The sequence below is a fragment of the Triturus cristatus genome, chromosome 1_1 (assembly GCF_964204655.1).
Source record: "Triturus cristatus chromosome 1_1, aTriCri1.1, whole genome shotgun sequence".
Lineage (NCBI taxonomy): Eukaryota > Metazoa > Chordata > Amphibia > Caudata > Salamandridae > Triturus > Triturus cristatus.
The window spans coordinates 397,968,929-397,988,457 of NC_140579.1; the positions used below are offsets into that span (position 1 = coordinate 397,968,929).

Below are 19,529 nucleotides of genomic sequence, written 5' to 3' on the forward strand. Positions count from 1 at the left end.
TTCATATTTGTGAATGATTTAGCAATTTCCCTATAAACACTTTGTGGTAGCAAGAGTGTCGTCTTTGCACCCCCTGTCCTAACTAGACCATATTTCAAGACTGGACAAATTCATTTGCTGAGTGTGTGGGTATTTTAAGTCCAGCGCCACCATTGTGATAGCCGATACTGTGAGTGACTGAAGCGTATGCTTTTCATACCTATTAATTGTGTGAGGGAAGCTTGCACCTCTGCCTCTATTGCTATAAAGTGATGGTGTTTTAGAGAAACTTGATATAAACATCATTACACAAAATTGAAAATGATGGTAACAAGTACTGCCACATTTTTAGAAATGGACTAATACATTTTGTGAAAGCTAAAAAAAAATAGCTGTCCACGTCCTGTGTGACATCTTCATCCAGTCCTAACTTTTACAATAACATCACTTTGCATGCTAGGATTTATTAGACCATAATGACATGCTGTTTGTTGAAAAGCCCGGTCTATATCATGCTATCACACATGGCATGGAACCACTTGGCAGTGGAATCATTAACAAGACGAAATGTACTCACTTTTCTTTGTTGCATTTTGTAACAAAAAACTAGCATTGTTCATGATTTAGACCCTTGTTTACCCACCTTTACATCTGATCCTGCCCCTCAGCATACCTGGTGCACTAGACATGCATCTAAGCACTAACCGTACTAGTCCTAAACAGGAAGGCGTCACATGTTTAGGAGTCACGTAGGGGCAGAGGGCTCGCGCGCGCCGAGGAGGTCTCAGAAGCACAGATGCCGTGGACGCTACTCCCGCACACGCACAGCACCCCTGTGAGTGAAAGGGTGGTGCTAAACCCCCTTCTCCTCCAGAACAATGGGGCCTGCACCTGCCCTCTGGTAAAAAACCCAGCCGTTGTCTAACACCAGGTACGGCGTGTCTGAGGCAGGAAAATGAAACCAATGGCCCAAGCGGATCTGTCGCCCACCCTCTCTACCTTATCATAGCTCTCTTCTTCTCCCTCCCCCCACACGCGTCTTCACCTTCTTCCATTTCCCACTCCAAGACGTCCAATCCTCCTCTGTCCCTCCTCGCTAGCCCTTGCTACAATCGTCAGAGATGGCACGCGGCCCACGTCAGGGGAACGCCTTAAGTACCACGCATCTAGGGTCGGGCTAACACATTTGGCATTTGGTCTGTTTTCCCGTATCACCGTAAGGACCCGAACAGGAACACAGATATCACCGTGTTCCATCTCACAGTGCATTGCAGTGATTCAAACGCTAGGCTGAAATGTCTACACTGATGTATTTTAGCAACTGCCATGGTCTATTTAAAGTCATTTGTCCTGGTAACTGTTCAGATAGCGACGATCCTTACGTCATTGGCAGGACAGAGGACAGTGGTACCTGACGCTGTCTGCTACGCCATGATTCAGGTCTTGGAGTAGGAACCATAAGTATTAATAAGTAAGCGTTATGCACTATTGGCTGCCCTGGGCCAGGCTAGCACCTGCTGTGATGTAGCGGCATGCGGCACACCAAGCCTGTATGAAAGCACTTATGTTGACGGTCTCAAATCGCTGAGGCTGAGGTTCCAGGCTACCATGACAAGGCAGGGCATGCACTGTCTGGGTACTACAAAGAACCCACCCTTCAAGCCTAAATAGCAAAAGTGTTGTCCAAAATGTGCATACTTTTTTATACTGAAATTATCCAGACGTATAGAAATGGTTAATTATAAAACAGAAAGGAGCTTAAAGTGATTAATGTACCAGCCGGAGAGGGACATGCTTACTGGAGAGTCGAGGTGTGTGCAGCTACGAGTCACACCCATCAAAATCTCAAAAACATTCCCTATGTTTCGATTTTTGGTAGCATAACAAAAATCATCCCACATCGAGTACCCTTACCCTCTCCCCCATATTAAAAGCGTGTCTGTTAAATTACTGCCACTCCTATATACCAATCATGTCCATGTCCTGCCAAGGCTTTAATCTAGTCAACTTGACGTAAAGCTCCTAATACCCTATTCCGTTTTAAGTAGGCCCCCAACTCCATCTTAGGTAATGGGAGTTGTCATTTTTTCCCAAATTATGTTGAATCATTGTCATGTCTGCCATTGATGCAGATGTCGTCTGCCCTTATCTTTCCAAGAATTGTGAACTAGATATGTCACCTGATGCAACGTCAGTCTGGGACCAGTGTCTAGTTTTCACAGTGGCAAGGTCAAATAAGAGCAAACACAGACATATATCAAAACAGTGTAGTCTGAATTGACGTCCATTTACCTTCATGTGATCATCAGGTTATGTCTGGAACATACACCTTGATGCAAATAATCTATGTCAGAAATTCCTGAACTTATGTCAGAAATTCCAATCCTTGATAAGAGGTAGTTTAACGGATTGCCACTAGTCAGGAGAGGTCCTTCTCCCAGATTATCACACAAAAGAACTGCCAGAGATTATCTGAACTGCTGCCAACGTACCATGAAGATCCTACATCCCACCTGATATGGATAACGAGTTAAGTCCAGGAGAAAGGACGCTGCCACAGCGTGTTTTTCTTTCACAGGAAACACCGCCTTCACGCCTCTCTGATATCCGCAGCTTTTGCTGTCAACAACGTATGCAGTGCGTTGCTTCTCCTAAGAAAGTCTAGATTGCAAGTTCTACTTCAAAAGCTCTCACAACGTAGTGCATAGAAGTATGTATTAGGGTGTTAGTTTTTAAATGGCATTTTAATTATGTTAGACATTTTCATATTATTTTCGTTGTTTGCAACATGCTTATTTGTTGTTTTGTGATATTCTGTGTGGTTATTCTAGATATGCTGAAAAACAGGTTCATCCTGTTGAAATAAATGCTTGGTTGAAAAAAATACTTTTAGTTAAAAGTGTCTATTCTTCTTAGTGCCATTTATGGGTCTGGTATTGTAAAGAGTGAAATAGGTTTGTTTCTGGTACCACGGTGCCCCAGATCCCGGCTTAGGGATTGTTAGAAACCTAAAAGCAATGATACCACTATAACAATGTATTGGGTGGGGTTCTGAAGATATACAATAACCTGTCTTTCACATTCAGTGTTGGTGCATTGAACCAATTTCAACTGTGCCACCCGTGGGTGAGAAAGCAAACCTTGTAGAGTCGTAGTTTACTCAACAAACTTATATTGACATTTTTTGCCCTGCACTGCAGCAGGCATGGCTATGAAATGAGAGTTCAACCTTTCGTTCAAGGCATGAATAAAAAATGTGTCTTCCACAGATCATCCTCGTGGTACCTTGAAGCTGACAGCCTGTAACACCTTTTCAATGAGTACTGGCCCTGTAGCCAACAAACCATATCAATAGCAAAACTACAAGCCTGAATGTAATGTGATATTCCGTGTAAAAACCAGTACAGGCTGAAGGTATCACGTAATATAGGGAAAGAGCTGCTTTTCACTGGGACAGCAGTTTATCTCTTGCCTAGCCATTATGTAAAGCTGCACAAAAGGAGTTAACTTTATAAAACTGATTTCATTACAGGAACATTATTGCTTTGTTGCAGTGGCAAAATGTGTCACTCAATGTTCGCTCACGCATAAGGCATTGAAGTGTCACGCATAAGCACATTGAAACTTGCCAGCTATGCTTCAGTCATTCCTGGCATTTTCTACCACAGCACTGTGCTGCTGGGACCTATTAATCCATACTTTCAATGATGAAAGCAGCTGGAGGGGAGCAGCTTCGGTGCGGACCAAGATAGACACTCCCTAACTGAGCTCTGTGATCTCGGGAATCGCCTTGGCTTGTGAACACCTCCTCCCCATGATGCCCTGAAACAGAACTCTCTGGCACACCAGGGTCCCCTGCCTCTGTCACATAGGGGTTCGACTAGGCCTTCTTGTCAATATTGTCTGGATCGCAGGGGAACATGGGCACTGGGGCAGTATATAGAAACACAGACCTGCTGGGAAACAGCACATATGGCGCTGAGTGGTCTGGAGAGATTTGTTACGTTCTGCCCCTTACTTTGTCACTTTGCTGGTGACTCCGTGACCTGCTGCTGCGAGAAATCAATATGAGAGCCCAATATCTAGAGATTGAAGTCTCACCACACACAGCCCATACCATTTATGACATCCACCCTAGCTGGCACTCCACTGGAGACTACGCCCACTTTTAGAGGGCACAGATTCCCCACCGCCTAACTCCAACTATGTCTCCCCCAAAATAACACACACAGAGGAAAGTCACAGGCTTCTTTGGAGTGAGCTTTCCATGCAGTCGGGATGTGTTTGAAGGACCCGGTAGGCAAGGTCTGGCAGAGAGGAGACAGGTGACCTGACAAAGGAAGATCTGCTTGCCAGCTCGAAGGTAGAATTGCGGGAGGAGCGCATGGCAGATATTACAACAGAGAGAGAGCAACGCCCTAAGATCTGATCTCGGTGACAAAATCGCGACGCTAAGGTCAGACGTGGATGCAGTGGGAGCCAGGATTGTTGAAGCAGAAAGCAACTTAGAGGCTCAGAAGGGCAAGAGCCACACACTGATGGACACTTGCACAGCTCTTCATGCCATAAATGATGTACCTATGAAAAAGGTCGAAGACCTAGAAAATCTATCCTGGAGAGACAGCATTCGAATCAGGGGTCTAATAGAGGGAGTGGAGGTTTCAGATCTTAAGCACTTTGTCTTGGGACTCTTTTAATCATTAATTGGTACTGACTCCGCCTTGATTGAGCTATACAGAGTTCACCGAATGGGCCCCTACCAAATGGCGAGATCGGCCAGACTCCAGGATGTGTTGGCCAAGTTCCATGAGTTCTAGATAAAAGCACAGGTCCTACAGGCGCCAGATCCAAGGACAACATCCAACACGAGGGCTACTCCGGCACATTGTTCCAGGACATTGTCCCGGCAATGCTTCTCAGACAACAGCAGTTCATGCATATCACGGAACACTTTTGCCAAAATAAAATCAGGTATAGATGGCTCTATCCATTCGGCATTGCGTTTGATCATGGCAACAAGTCACACCAGACCTTAGACCTGGCGGTGGCGGCACAACTGCTGGGTATTACATTGGCGGCACAGAGGGTTGGGGACCCCCCCCCCCCCCCGACTCTTACCCCTTGGCAGGTACAAGAGTTGCAGTGCCTGGGGCTCAGGAGGAACAGAAGTGCAACTCGGAAAGAAGACTTATGACTTGTGAAACTGGTCCCCTCCTGTTATTCTGTTGCAGGGGAGTGGCAATAGCTCCTTCTGGACCTTTAGATGCCATAACCACTATACCCATTGATGGGCAACGATGATGGAATATGAGAGATGTTACGTAAAACCCCTTGGTTACACCGCCAAGCCCTCCCTTATATTGACGGAGCTCAAGTATCCTCCTTGGGAAAGAGAGGGATCCCTACCGCTCAGACAGGGTGCATTTTGGCACAGTGACATTGATTGGTGCTATGTTTCTATTCTGGTTTATTAGTTTCACACTGTTTGGGGTTATGAGGGGAAGGCGGGCAGGATGAACAAAAAGGGTGGGGAAACAGAGAGCCTTCACTCCTCACAAGAACACTTTCAGTGGTCCACATAGTGGCTTGGATAATCAAAAGGCACAAACACTACAAGACTCGGTATGTTGCGATTCTGATTCCCTTGTGAAAATGGGGTAGGTGGCTTTTGATAATCAAGATCCATGGTATGCGGTTTGGTTAAGGTCCTATTACTCAATGTTAAGGCGTTGAACGTCCCCAATAAATGGACCAAGATTTGGCAACTCATAAAGAGGGGCAGGTACAGTCTCACTGCATTTCAGGAAACACACCTGAAACAGGGAGAAGACACTAGAGTCAGACACAAACTATATCTTCAGGCATATTGCTCACTCTCTTCATACATAGTGGATTCCCCCTCCATGTTGCTCAGTGCAAGAAAGACAGGGAGGGTAGATACCTCATGGTTAGGGGTCTCTATTTTTCAGTTTTTAATGATTTTTACAGACAAATACAGACAGAAAACCATTTATTTTCCTGTCTGTATGTATTTTTAAATGTGGATAAAAACGTAAATTGGATTCTTTTTTGAGTGATTCTGAATGCTGGCATTCATGACTGCCAGGCCAATAGCTGTGCAGACTGACAGGTAAGGGGTTAAACAAAGAAAGGAATTTTAGTAAAGAGGCTTAAACAGCAGTAGTTATGTACAACCTTGATACCAAAATGTTCATGTTTTTAGACAAGTGCATTGATTTATCATCTTTGGGCATTCATATCATGGAAACCTATCAGGTGTAATAGCATGAATGCACATTTATCGGTTACCTAAATGTGGAAATATACTAGTTTCGATTTCACAAACCCCAAAATAAATATGGATATTAGCAAAAAAGAAATATGAATAAATACAAAGGGAAATGTACCAAACATAAATACCATAAAACCGGGTGCCCTACTCATGATTAAGGACTCGATCGATGGCTGGACACTGACAGTGATGGTGCTCTAAGCCCAAACACTGGCCAAGATGCCTTCTTGTGTAAAAGTATTGAACTAGTGGCGGAATTTACTGTGGGTGACATCATCTTTATGGGACACTCCATATTAGTCTGGAATCTCTGAGATAATAGGACAGGACCGTGCACCCCACACTGTGGGGGATTCTCCGCCACACTGAAAGGAAAGCTGTGGTACTTAGGGATTCATTATTGGCGGGGATGACACCACTCTGACAAAGACTACACTTTCTTCTCCCTTGTACGCCAGACGCTCTTGAGAATACAAAAATATATTCAGTAGCTCTTACCTCTAGCTGCTCTAATGGGGTCCTTAGAGATTAGTATAGCTGATCATGCACCGGTGATAGTGACACTAGATCAGGGGGACCTACCTCAGAGATTCCCCAGGTGATTATTAATCCTGGCCTGATTAGGCACCCAGTCCTTCTGACCGAGTTGATGGAGTCCATAAAGGACTATTTCCAACGTAATGACACACCTGATATGCTGATGGAGAAGTTATGGGATGCTTTTAAGGTGGCTCTACGGGGGACTTGCATAAGTAAACTATCCTATCTTAGAAGACTCAGACAGCAACAATGAGAGTCTCTTGAGAGGGAGCTTAAAGATCTAGAAAAAGACTATAAATTAGCCACCACACTCCCTAAGCAACAGCAGCTTATGGCACTCCGAGGCCAGATACTCACAATGGACACTAACAGGGCCAAACTTACTCTCCTCAATCTGAAGCAGACACATTACCAACACAGCAGTAAGATAGGCTTGCCTACTTCGCATACAACGTGTTTGCCACTATGTTAAAGATATTGTCTTAGAGTAGACAATGGTACCAGGCTCACTAAGGAGGGGCACAAGTTGGCGGCTTTCCGCTCCTACTATATCCAACTATACAAGAAGGAGTAAGGTCAGCCGCTACACTACAAAAGGACAACCTTCCCAAACTTACTGAGCTGAACGCTGCCAGCTAGAAGACCTTATTACAGAACAGGAGGTCAAACAGGCCATTACCACCATAATGTCAACAAGTCTCCAGGACGTTACAGCTATACAGGGATTTTTTATAAAACGTTGGGGTCCTGCTGAGCCCTTAACTGGCGAGAGTCTATAACTCTTCTGACTATAAAATTGGCTATCTCTGCAAGGGAATCCCTCACCTGTTTGATACACACACCAGGGAGGGACCCCAAGACATGTGCTTCCTATCGGCCTATAGCCTTGTTGAATGTTGTCACCTAGATATTTACTAAGATACTGTCAACTCGCTTGTAGAATATCCTCCTCCCAACGCTAATACGCATCTGGATTATTCGGGCTTTATTAAACATCGCCAAACAAAAGATAACCTAAGAAGGCTAATCCACCTAGTTGAAAAAGGAACCAAGAAAGAGATCCCACCTGTGTTGGTAACATTAGATGTGGAAAAAGCCAAGAGAATACCTATCTAAGGTTTGAATAACTGATTAAGGCAAGAACACTGCGCAGTCTGCTCAATATCTCCTTATGTATCCTCTACCAGGTTGTGTCAGACCTATTGTCATCTATACCAAGAATTTACAGTGGCTTAGAGCCCATCCACTGCGGCCAGTTGTTGGCCTTTTATCACGTTTATTTCTTTTCTTCTTGTTTGTTAGCTTTCCTTGTCAATCCTATCCCATCTTGTGTTTACCTCTCCTCTGAGGCATAGCCTCTTTACCATCTGATTTGTATCTTTTTCTCTTCCCTGATCACTTTTAAGGAACTACTTTTTTTCTTTTTCCTTAAGCACTCCATGAGAGTGCACATGTTTTCTAGCTCTCAACCTTGTGTGCTTCTCCCCTGTCAAATACCCACCCCCATGCTCCGTGTTGCTCTCTTCCTCATGTGTTGCACCCTCTCCCATGAGCTTCATCCCCCCAAACCACCCACCCCACTGTCCATATTGCTCTTTCCCTCATGTTCTGCTTTTCACCTCCTTCCCTAACCAGGCTTTATTATTATTTTATTGTGTTGACCCCCCCACCCCCACTCCCCAACTTGCTTCTCTATTGCTCCCCCACCTCTCGCGGGTATCTAAAGAAAACAAAATACAACATAAAGCAAGCATTTGCAATGCAATAGGTCTCGCATTTACGCGAGTTTGAGCTATTGGCATTGTAAATGACAATGCCTTTTATTTATTTTTTAAAACATATATAAAAGGCATTGTCATTTACAATGCCAATAGCTCAAACTCACGTAAATGCGAGACTTATTGCATTGCAAATGCTTGTTTAGAACTTGTGCCCTGGGGACAGGGCTCACTCTGACACCGAGGGCAGTGACAATAGCGGTACACATCCAGATTGAGATGCCCTACAGGGGCCCGAGAGGCATTGGAAATAATAACAGTGACACCAGTTTATTCTATAGCTCTTCCAAACGCGCTCAATCGCCCTGTATAATAGGTGCTAATGTTATCACATGACAATAATACACATTTGAGGGCAATGTAGGCGTACTACAACAACAGTAAAGAAAAGCCATAACACAATGTGAGTTGCCAGATGTATGAAGATCGGACCCGAGGAAACCAACTGTCTGATCTTGGACAAAGTGGCTCATCCCTCATATCATCTCAATTTCGCTATTTGCCAATAGTGATGCATACATAAACCAGCTATCGCATCATGGCTCAGTGAGCTGAATGCTCAGTGCTGACAAAATGTAGTCATCTAGACGTGGCGAGTTCCAGTCTCGGCATTCCATCATTCACACATCAATACATCTAGGACAATGAATTGGCGAACTAACAAGTGCAGGTGAAGTTCAGAAATGGCAGAGTAGCTCTACACAAAAAGTTGATATATAAAGACAATGGATACAACACGTCCTCAACTTTAGGTGAACTCACCTGTTTTGCACCGATTGCAACAATATAACTAAAACCAAGGAGTCACTGCGAAAATGATTGATTGAGGGTTGTTAGTGACATTCTGAGGCGCACGGGCCACTTATGCATAAATATAATTATTTCTGTTCTTTTTTTTAATAAGATTCTAGCAAACGTAAGACGAAAGCAACAATGTAAAAGATTCTTTTCTCATAAAACAACGGAAAATCGATGCTCGCATTTATCGAAGGTACGGGTGCAGTGCAAAGGTTTTTGAATGTTCGTCTCATCGTGTGAGCATCAGTCTTCCGAAAGTTAACATTCCAGCGGCAAAATAAAGGCTGACAGAGCGCCAACGTGCCCGAGTGTGGGAGCCAGTAAAAGAAACACCAGACTTTACTCACACAAAGACATTTGCAACAAAAGTAATTTAAATGCTCGGTCTGGCTTTACAATCTATATCCACAGTATGAAATCTACAGTTATTTAAAAAACATGTTAAATGAAATTGCTCTCTCAGCCAACTGCTTGCTTAGTAGGGTCGTTCTTGAGAACGTATCTATGTTTATTTTTTTTTAGGGGGGTGCATAAAAGGCTGATAAAACCTGGCGCTTGGTTGGAAATTGCTTGTTCTATAACACCCTGCATCGTCGAACCCCCATTTTATTTTTTTTCACAGAGCCGCTCGGTGTTTAATGCCTGGGTCCGTGGACTGTCCCTAATTGATTACAGTCACGCGGTCACGTTGCGGGCCCAACAAGCCCAAATGTAATTCTGTCCCCCTCTGCAGTCCCCCAGGCTGCAGCAGAGCACAAGCAGTGTCTGTGAGCCTCCCGCCCGGGGTGAGCATCGGCCTCATCGATTATCCCGATCGGTCAAGCGGCTCTGTCAATAACCCTTTTAATCATAGCGGCTTCTGCGGTAGGTGTTTTTACGCCTCACGCGCTCTGCGTGTGACCTCTGTGGTAATGCTCCTGTACGTATGTAGTACACAGAGGCATCTCTGATGTGCCTTCTCTGGACATTAAATACAGGCTTCTCTGGTCAGGCAGCCACACCTATTAAATGCAGGCACATCCGATAGGCTTCTTGTTACATTTAATGCAGGCATCTATGATGAGGCTTCTCATGACGTAAAATGGCAGCCTCTGAGATGAAGCTTCTCAGTGCAATAAACCACAGGCCGCTATGATGAGGCATCGCACTGCATCAAATTCAGGCTGCTGGGATGAGTGCGGTGTCCCTGAAGTGGACACCGCAAAAATATAAGTATATGGAGCGCGGTGTCCCTAGTGGGCGCCCCGCTCATTTAAGAAATAACAAAAACATACAATTTCGAGGGCATAGCGTTGCAGCATCGTGTTTCGTGAACGAATGACAAAAAGAAAGTGCCTACCAACTAATTGAAGGAGACAGTCTAACCACAAGTAAAAGATCCAGTCTGGGTGGGCGGGGCCAAAAGAAGACAGGGCAGTAACAAGGAGGGACTAAAAAGCCTCACTGACAATGGAAAGCCAGGGTTTAGCATGCACGATGACGCAGGCCAATGGAAAGAAGGTGCGGAGCCTAGAGTCCACTTCTGAAATTGGCTTGATTACAAGAAGGCTCGCAGAGCGGGCACTGCATGAGCGCTGCAACGCTAGGTGAGACCTAAAAATGTCAAGTTTAATTTTTTTCGTAGTCTGTTAGCTCACTTTTTTTACCAATCTAAGTGGCATTTCTAATCTTAGATTGGTCAATTAAAAAATACGAACAGAAAATGGCGCCAAATTGCTGCTTTCTTCAACTAGTTCCAGCCAGTGTAATGCAATTACCCATTATAATGGGTGATATTACAAGGCGATACAGGCACTACTGGGATTTTGGTCCTATTTTATCTGCTATATCGGCATTTGGGCAATTTATACTACCACTGTTTCTCCAGATTAAAATCAGAATTATTGTGCCGCCACATAAATGATTAAAAGGCAAAGCTGGCCTTTGCTCAGAGAGTGCCCCATGTGACACCAAATTTGGTGACTCTCCAATTCGTTCTCTTTAACTGTCTGTTTGTTGAAGAAAATGAGAGGGGTAATGGAGTATAATATTAGGCCTGGGCGGAGTTTGTGGAGTTCCACGTGAAAAGCTCTGCGGAGTTCCGCAAGCGTTCGCGCAGATCTCCCTGCCACTAGGGTAGAAATTCTACCCAAGTGGCAGCCTGCGCACGCCAACTGACAGTGGCGAGCACGAGCGGGGAAAAACTCCATCTCACTACAGTTTTCTGCATACCGTGAGCTCCACCGAGTGCAGAAAACTCTGCAAACTCCGTGAACAGAGTGGAGATCACCGCCCAGACCTATAAAATATGGGGGTTTTGAGGGCAAGAGAAAGGAGAGCCATGAGTAGAAAAGCAGTCAAAATGCAGAAATGTGCACATGAACCCTCCTTTGGAACCACGGCTGAAGATGACTGCTTTAGGCTGCTCCTACCCCCCTCTAAAGGTCTACTGTCTACGCCATAGCGTCGGATCATCTCACACATACTACTGACTGGCCCTATTGCAAGGAATGTTCTTTTGACTGTGGCCATTGAGAAGGAGAAAAAACAGGAATACTCTCATCAAGATCACTTTTCGCCCAACCTCCACCTCCTGCTCTCTATTGGGCTGTCAAACATTTGGCGATTTTCACCTGCATGCAAATAACATTTACCACCAAGGGCTAGATGTATTTTAAATTTTCTATTGCTCACTTTTAGGAACGAATGTGAGGCAGCTTTTATTTTACTGTTTTGTGTCTAGCTATTTTACTATTTTGTGCTCTTGAAAATCCCCCCGTTTGGCATTTTTTTAATGTGGCAGGCAGTTAGTACTGACGGTTAATAATAAATCCGGAGCAGGTGCAGTCTGATTCGGGGGTCTATGGGCGAAATACTGCTTTGTGAGTAAAAGAACGAAGGAGAATGGTTTGTTGCAACTGTCTGGTAGCTGGAATGGGCATTGCTTTTAATTGCAGCATGAAAGTTATTTTGGCCTGGAAAGGTGCCCTTCCCTCAGCACAAATAGCACTTTGTTCTGCTTTGCATCGCATCACAGGAGCATTTCTTGGGGAAAATGTGGGCAGATTTGCGCAAGTACCCATACTTTTTGAGCTAATAAGCTAGGAAGACCGGGCTTTGTGTCAGAACCCCTCTTTGAAGCAGGTGCTAATATGAAGACCTGGAGGCTTATGACATAAAGTGCTCCGGCGGCGCAAAAAGGCGCCCTATTTGCGCATCCGGTGCACTTTGGTATTACAGAAAGGGCCACAGACACTTGTGCGGCCCCTTCTGTAATACCAGTAGCGCTGGCGCACATAAAGTGCCAGCGCTATCTTCAAAGGGACTTTCCCAAATTTGCATGAGGGCGTGCCCCATGCAAATGAGGGAATCCCTTTGCCTCTGCGCCCGCGTCGTATTACTGATATGGGCGCAGAGGCATTGAAGCCGGCAGGAGGCGCACTGACAGTGCGCCAACTAAAAGGTTGTGCACTGTCAGTGCGCCCCATGATTACAGGCCTCTGGAGTGGATGAAGGGGTCAGGGCATTCCCCATAATGCTGCGCCGTTTCCTTCATTGTGCCGAGAGCACCTTTGTAAAGGTGCACCCGGCGCAATGAAGGAAAATGCGCCAGATGTTTAATGTGGCCAATGTTTTGTTTTCATCAAATATTCCACACATTTTAGGTGTGCTGCATATAGTACAATGTCTGAATTGTTTATAAATGTGTCTAGTCACGCGATTTTGTACTGGAAGAGAAGTGTCTCTCTCTGCACCATGGTGCAAAGGTTGTGCATGGTGACCGGCTGCAGTTTGTACACCAGCATAGGAGCAGTGAGCAGCAGCTGAAGTTTTAAGAAATAGAGCTCTGTAGTGCTTCCTACACAAAAACAATCCTGCCTGTAACGCAGACACCCTTGCAGTATGGTGCAGGGATGCCTGTGTTGGCGCTATGCAGCACAGAGTGCGCCAGCGCTAGGAGATAGCAGAAATCTCTTAGTTGATAGGGTGCATTTCTGTTGTACCCCTTTCATGCAATACTGCCCTGCATTGCGACAAAAATGAGTAAATATGCTCCAGAACCTTTACATAGCATTGCGATTGATGTACCAAGACCCCTGCAATAAGGTTGCCATGGCGTTTTTCATAGCCGTGAGCAGTAAATCCTTTTTTCTGGAACATCTAGGCGCCTCTTTACCGCTTCCCGGACCATGGAGGTGATTTGGAACATGGATGCTGTTTCATTACATAGTTTTGGTATTTATGTAATGCAGGCCAAGCGCCGAGAAGAAGCAGACTTTCCAACAGAGAGATATGCGACAATCAAGCCGTTTCTTGGCACAGGCAGCACAGATGACTGACGCAGACGCCACTGGCTGGGGAGGAGGGAGGAACACTGTCCCGCCTCTCTGCCTCCCGATGACCCCTAAATCAATTCATCTTCACAGACATCAGTTCATCAAAATGCCCCTGATGGCGGAAGTGACATCACACACTCTTTCACTTCCTATACCATCACGGGGCAGGCCCCTAACCCCATAGCAGGACTCCTGGAGCTTTGCTTGCTTTCTTGTCCTTCTCCTGTCTTTGTGGCCCTGACACCAGGGATAGAAAAGGGCAAGCTATGGTCAACCACTGCTATCCGCATGGAAGGCGACATTTCACTATTTCAGGAGCAGTTCAGGCGCTGCATAGTTAAACTGTCCAGCTGGAAGAATCACAACTATCTCTGCCTTCATTCCGATAAGGCAGAAGTTCTCACTTTTGGGAATGCCTCCATCTGGTCCCATGAGTGGTGGCCTCATTCTTTGGGTGAATGCCCGGCACCTGCAACTTCGGCCAGGAACTTACGAATTCTATTTGACAACAGGCGGCACACAGCCATAAAAGATACAATATATTAAAACAATATCAAATTCATTAAAAAGCGTTTTTCATTCTGTTAAACACCTCTAAAGTGGCAGCTGCATATTAACAAATTCATTTCAACTTGTTTCCTACTCTTGAGACAACTTAGGAAGGTGATCCACAGTATTCCAGACAAGTGCTGGGGCAAACCTTGGCCCTTAATAGACTGGATTACTGAAATGCCCTATATATCGGGCTCACTGAGTACCTTACCAGGAGGTTACAACCTATACAGAATACAGCTGCCACACAGATCTTTGTTTAGAGAAAATATGACAGTGTTTCCTCCTATTAGACAGCTTCATTGGCTGCCTATTAAGGGGAGATGCCCACAAAGCTCTATATCACGCAACGCAGGGCTCATACGTCTCAGATACGTTAAAAATATACTGTCCCGCCAGACTTCCATGGTGGTCTTCTGCCCTCCAGACTTCCATGGTGGTCTTCTGCTGGCCAAATTACCATTCCAAAGTTTTGTGAATTATGCCTTGGGGGCAAGGCTGTGTCTGTGTTTACCGCCCAGGCCTGGAAAAAGCTGCCTTTGGCTCTTCGTCTTGAGCAAGGCTCACAGAAATTTCGTGAACCCAAATTATTGTCATTAAAAAAAAATTTGATTACCTTATTTAAAAAAAAATAACATTAATACTATTAATATCAAAATAAAATATGACAACTTCATTCCTGAAATTGTCATTACTGACTTTAAATTACTTTATTTTTACAAGAACGTCAAGTTATACTTTTTGCAGAAGTCATCTTTTTAGATTTTTCCAAAACCAGAGAACAATTAGGGAGCAGTCAGTTTTCAGAAGGTAGGTGCCTGCTTCTTTTCCATTTGTAATACTGAGAACTCCTTATTTCGGAAGGACAGAAATGTAATACTTAGTGTACATTAAGCCTAGGCGGTGAACTTCGCTCCGTTCGCGGAGTTTTCTGCACTCCGCGGAGCTTGCGGAGTGCAGAAAACTCTGCTTTGCGATGTATAGCAGCGTTTTTTCCCCACGCACGATCGCAAATAGTAAGTTCACGATCCCGAACGATAAGATCACGAGCGCGAGCTGCCGCTCAGGTAGAATTTCTACCCGAGCAGCAGGAATACCAGCACAAACTGCAGTTCGCACTGCACTCCGCCACTCGCAGAACTTCGCAGAGTTTTTTTGTAACTTCGCGGAGTTCCGCGTAGCAAAACTCCGCAAATTATGCCCAGGTATAGTGTACATATGGTGAGGGCACGCCAAGTTCGTACATTTTAGACTGTGATATGAGAAAAGCTGAGCTGAAATTCCAGCTTTCCCTCCCCCCAGCCCTGACTTTATGAGTCTGTCCCTCATTTTCAGTAACTAATAAGCCAGTATGTTTTATAATATATCCGTATATATTGCAGGAATGACCATGATGGACTATCATTTACTGCAGCCATTTGCACAATATTTAGAACTTCTTCAGCGTTTTGCGGAGTCCTGTTTTACAGTAGCGGCTCCTCCGCAATGGCGGAGGAGCGTTGCCCCACTGCCTGGCCCAGAGCCAGCAAATGAAAAATAAAAGGGACGGAGTCGAGGCATGGGAGGAGGGAGGAGGAGTGCTATGTGCCTCAAGCCGGCCAAACACAAATGTGTACTTAGGTTTCGCCAGCCCGGCTGCATTGAAGAGCTGGGCTGTACAAACCCCACAGACTCCCTGGTCTGAGCGGAGCGTCTTTCCAGCCTGCTCAGGCCAATCCCTGAACTGCACTGTAGCACGAGGATGGGAGTCTGTCCCAGGCGCTACTGGGACCACGAAGAGGACAGGAGGCACGACACAGGAGGCAGCCGGCGGCTTTAGGTAAGTTCTTTTTAAAATAAATTATTATTAACCCCCGCCTGTGTGATACACCCCACGCGCTCCCCCTCTCGCATTCCATCCAACCGTCCCACCACCCTTTGTTTGCGGTGGCCGCCAACAACAAGACACCAGCGTTAGGCTGCCGACAAAAAATGAGTCATTTACACTTGTACGGAATGACCAGTACAGTTGATGGTAATTTAAGAAAATATAGAAAATAATAAAGCGCGGAAATTTGACAGTAACCATCTTACAAACTACCTCCCCCTTTCTAAAGAATTCCTGCAAGTTCTACACAGAGGCAAAATTGGGAGCAGAAGAGAGTCCATACACAGAATGCGCATTGCAGATAAAAGACACTGTCTAGACCACAACACAAACTAAACGGCCTCTGGACTCACTCAATGGCACCGCTAACGGACTGGGGTCAGATGTAAATACTTATTAGTTAACTGTGTAAGCCCACCACCCCTGCTGGTATGTGGAAGTGTGTATAAAGGAAAGGTGTTGACTGCAGCATTTGCCCTAGCGGCTGGGCACGAGGCAAGCCATGTGTTTTTAGGCTTTACAGAAACTGACATTGTACTGGAAGGAATGATGCAAAATGAAGTGCTGGATGATTGACATTGAATGGCCGGCGTCTGATTGGCTGCTGGAATGTACATTGGCCAGAGGGAGTTAGAGAGAAAGAGAGAGCGAGAGAGCGCGAGAGAGAGAGAGAGAGGGATAGGCCCAGCTCTAGAGGAGAGACAGGTGGCCAGGCCCACCCAAGGGAACCCAGTGGACTTCCCAAGGCCCATGCAGAAGAGTGTCCGTTTGTGTTTCTTTTTCAATGTTTGACATGTGCCTGCAGCCTCTCCTCTGAGACTAGCACCTCACTCACACGAGAGCTGAGGGAAAATCACTTTTTTGCTGCAACATATTCAAGGTTTTCTTTATTTGCCCACGAGGACGGGACACTCTCAATATCCACCAGGGAAACTTTTTCCCAGGTCAAGACCTTGACCTGTAAACTACCAATTGAAAAGGTTGCTTGTTTTCTGAGAAAAATGGCAATTTCTGTCCTTATGGAGATTCTTGAAAGGCCCTAAGCTGGTGCCTGCATGTAATGTGCAAACGTCTCTGCATTCTTTTTTACACTCAAAACCTTGAAACAGCAAGCCGGACAAACACACAACTGTGTGATCGTGACACACCTCCCCACCACTGATTGCCATAAAAGAGTTCCAAAATTGTGACTCTAATAGCTCACACGGTGTGCATCTCCACTGCTCCTGCCGTTTCCAAGGAGCAGTCTCCAAGACCAATGACAACTTAACACAAATGTGGAAAGCACCACCTGCACCAGAAATAATTGTGTTCGTCCACTGTAGGTATTATATAAATTGTTCTTTATTCTTCTTGGTCACAAAACAACAGCCAAACAGCCGACGAGTTTCGTCCAACTGGTGTAAACTTTATCAGGGTTTAAGATAATGTCTTCTAGGGTAGTAAATCTTCGTACAGATGTAGAAGAAGGTTTGAGTTCTGTGTAAGTGCTCAACTGTAACTGTACCCTCATGGATCCAGGGCCAGTTTAAAATTAAATGGCTTTTGTGCCGTAACCAGTAGCGGCGAGGGACGTTCCGTATTTTCGTCTTCTTGCGTTGTTTGTGTTTGTATTCTTTTTTAACCTTGTAGTTCTCCCCTGTTTGGATTAACGATCACTTAGGAATAGTATAGAAAACTGTAAAATACCTTTGAAGTGGTTTGTTCATGACTGTGCTGTTTTAACTTTGTCATGAAATAGAAAAATGCAGTCTAATTTCATGTTCCCAGTTGCATAAAAATGCATGCTAGACCAGAAACAATACGGCTGTTTAATGATGAAACAGTTATCGTCTCTGAAAGGTTGATAGGGCGGGGTCAGAGTCAATCACATGCCAAGGAATACTTATTTTGGTGTTTGCCATGTGACTTAGTCTGCCCCATTCTTTGCCCCCTTACAAAGGCAGCAAGATGCTTTAAACCTCCCTTTTTCTAAACGATTTTTCAAATCATTCTCTTTTGTGCCTTTTTCTAAAACCATACTATTAGAAATGGGATTTTTGGTACGCTAGGGCATAGGCCAAAGCCAAGCAAAAACCACCACTCTCGTCAGGATACTTAAAAGATCACAGTTCAAAAATACGTTGATTAAAAAGAGTTCCTTGTGTGGACAGCTTCGTCCGGGCTACCACGGCGTCGTGAACACACAAATCCAAAAACAGATCTGGCTGACCGCGGGGTCGCAAGCCAGCTACGGTGTCGGGAAGACCCACAAACAGTACCTTTCAGAGATGCAGGTCGATGGGGCCCTTGAGGTCACTCAGGTTGCAGGTCGAGCTCCTTTCTGATGGGGTCAGGAGCGCTGGTGCCAACAGGCATTGGGGCTGCGGTGCAAAGCGCAGCGGTACAGCGAGCGGTGCCCCCAGGTCGCGGTGCGAGCAGCGGCTCGGTGGCGGCGTCTGATGGCGTCATCGGTGAGACCAGGGTCGCGGTGCAAGCAGCGGCATTGTTGTTGCTGAAGCGCTGTCGTCGGCTGATGAACTGGAGTCGATGGCGCCGGCGTCAGTAGGCCAAGGCTGCAGTGCGGGATGAGGGCTCGGTGGCGGTGTCATCAGGTGTCGTCGGTGAGACCAGGGTCGCAGTGCAGCGTTGCGGGAGTGCTCTCTGTGGTGCCAAACCTTTGGCATGAAGCAAGGCGGTGCAGAGTGCGGTGCCCACAGGTTGCGGTGCAAGCAGCGGCTCGGGGGCGGCATCAACCGCCGTCGTCGGTGAGACCAAGATTGCGGTGCGGCGTTGCGGCAGTGCTCTCTGCAGTGCCAAAGCTTTGGCGTGAAGCAAGGTGGTGCGGAGTGCGGTGCCCACAGGCCACGGTGCAAGCAGCGGCTCGATGGCAGCATCAACAGGCGTCGTTGGCGAGACCAAGGTTGCGGTGCGGCGGTGCCCTCTGCGGTGCCTCCAGGACATGGGTTCGGCAGGGTCGTCGTAGGCATCGTCGAGGTGGTGTTCTTCGGGTAGCAGTACGAAATACAGAGTCCCCAGTGCTGCGGGTCGAAGAACCTGGAGTCTCTGATGTTCCTGAGACTCCATGAACAGGGGGCAAGCTCTACCTCGAGCCCTTGGAGAGACTCACAAATTAGGTTGCAGAAAGTCCAGGCCTTTTACTGCCCAAGACAGAAGCAGCCACTGCAGGTCAGCCCAGCAAAGCACCCAGCAAAGCAGTCGTTCCTTTTCGCAGCTTCTCCGGCTCTTCTTCTTGGCAGTCTTCTTGTTCCAGATGAGTTCTAAAGTTCAGGGGTCTGGGACCCAGTATTTGTATCTAAAAATCCTTTGATCTTTCAGGCAGAGGGTGTCTGTGCCGGGCCAGAAGCAGTTCTTTCTTCTCTGGTGTGATTTCCTGGCAGGAGGTGGAGACGGCATTGTCAGCGGCA

At 46.0% G+C, this 19,529-nt stretch overlaps 1 protein-coding gene across 1 annotated transcript in view; it reads right to left on the reverse strand.

Moving 5' to 3' along the window:
• Positions 1-19,529, reverse strand: part of LOC146870303 (proteasome subunit beta type-7-like) — a 136,039-nt gene that overhangs the window by 102,989 nt on the left and 13,521 nt on the right. The gene's annotated exons all lie outside the window — the stretch shown is intronic.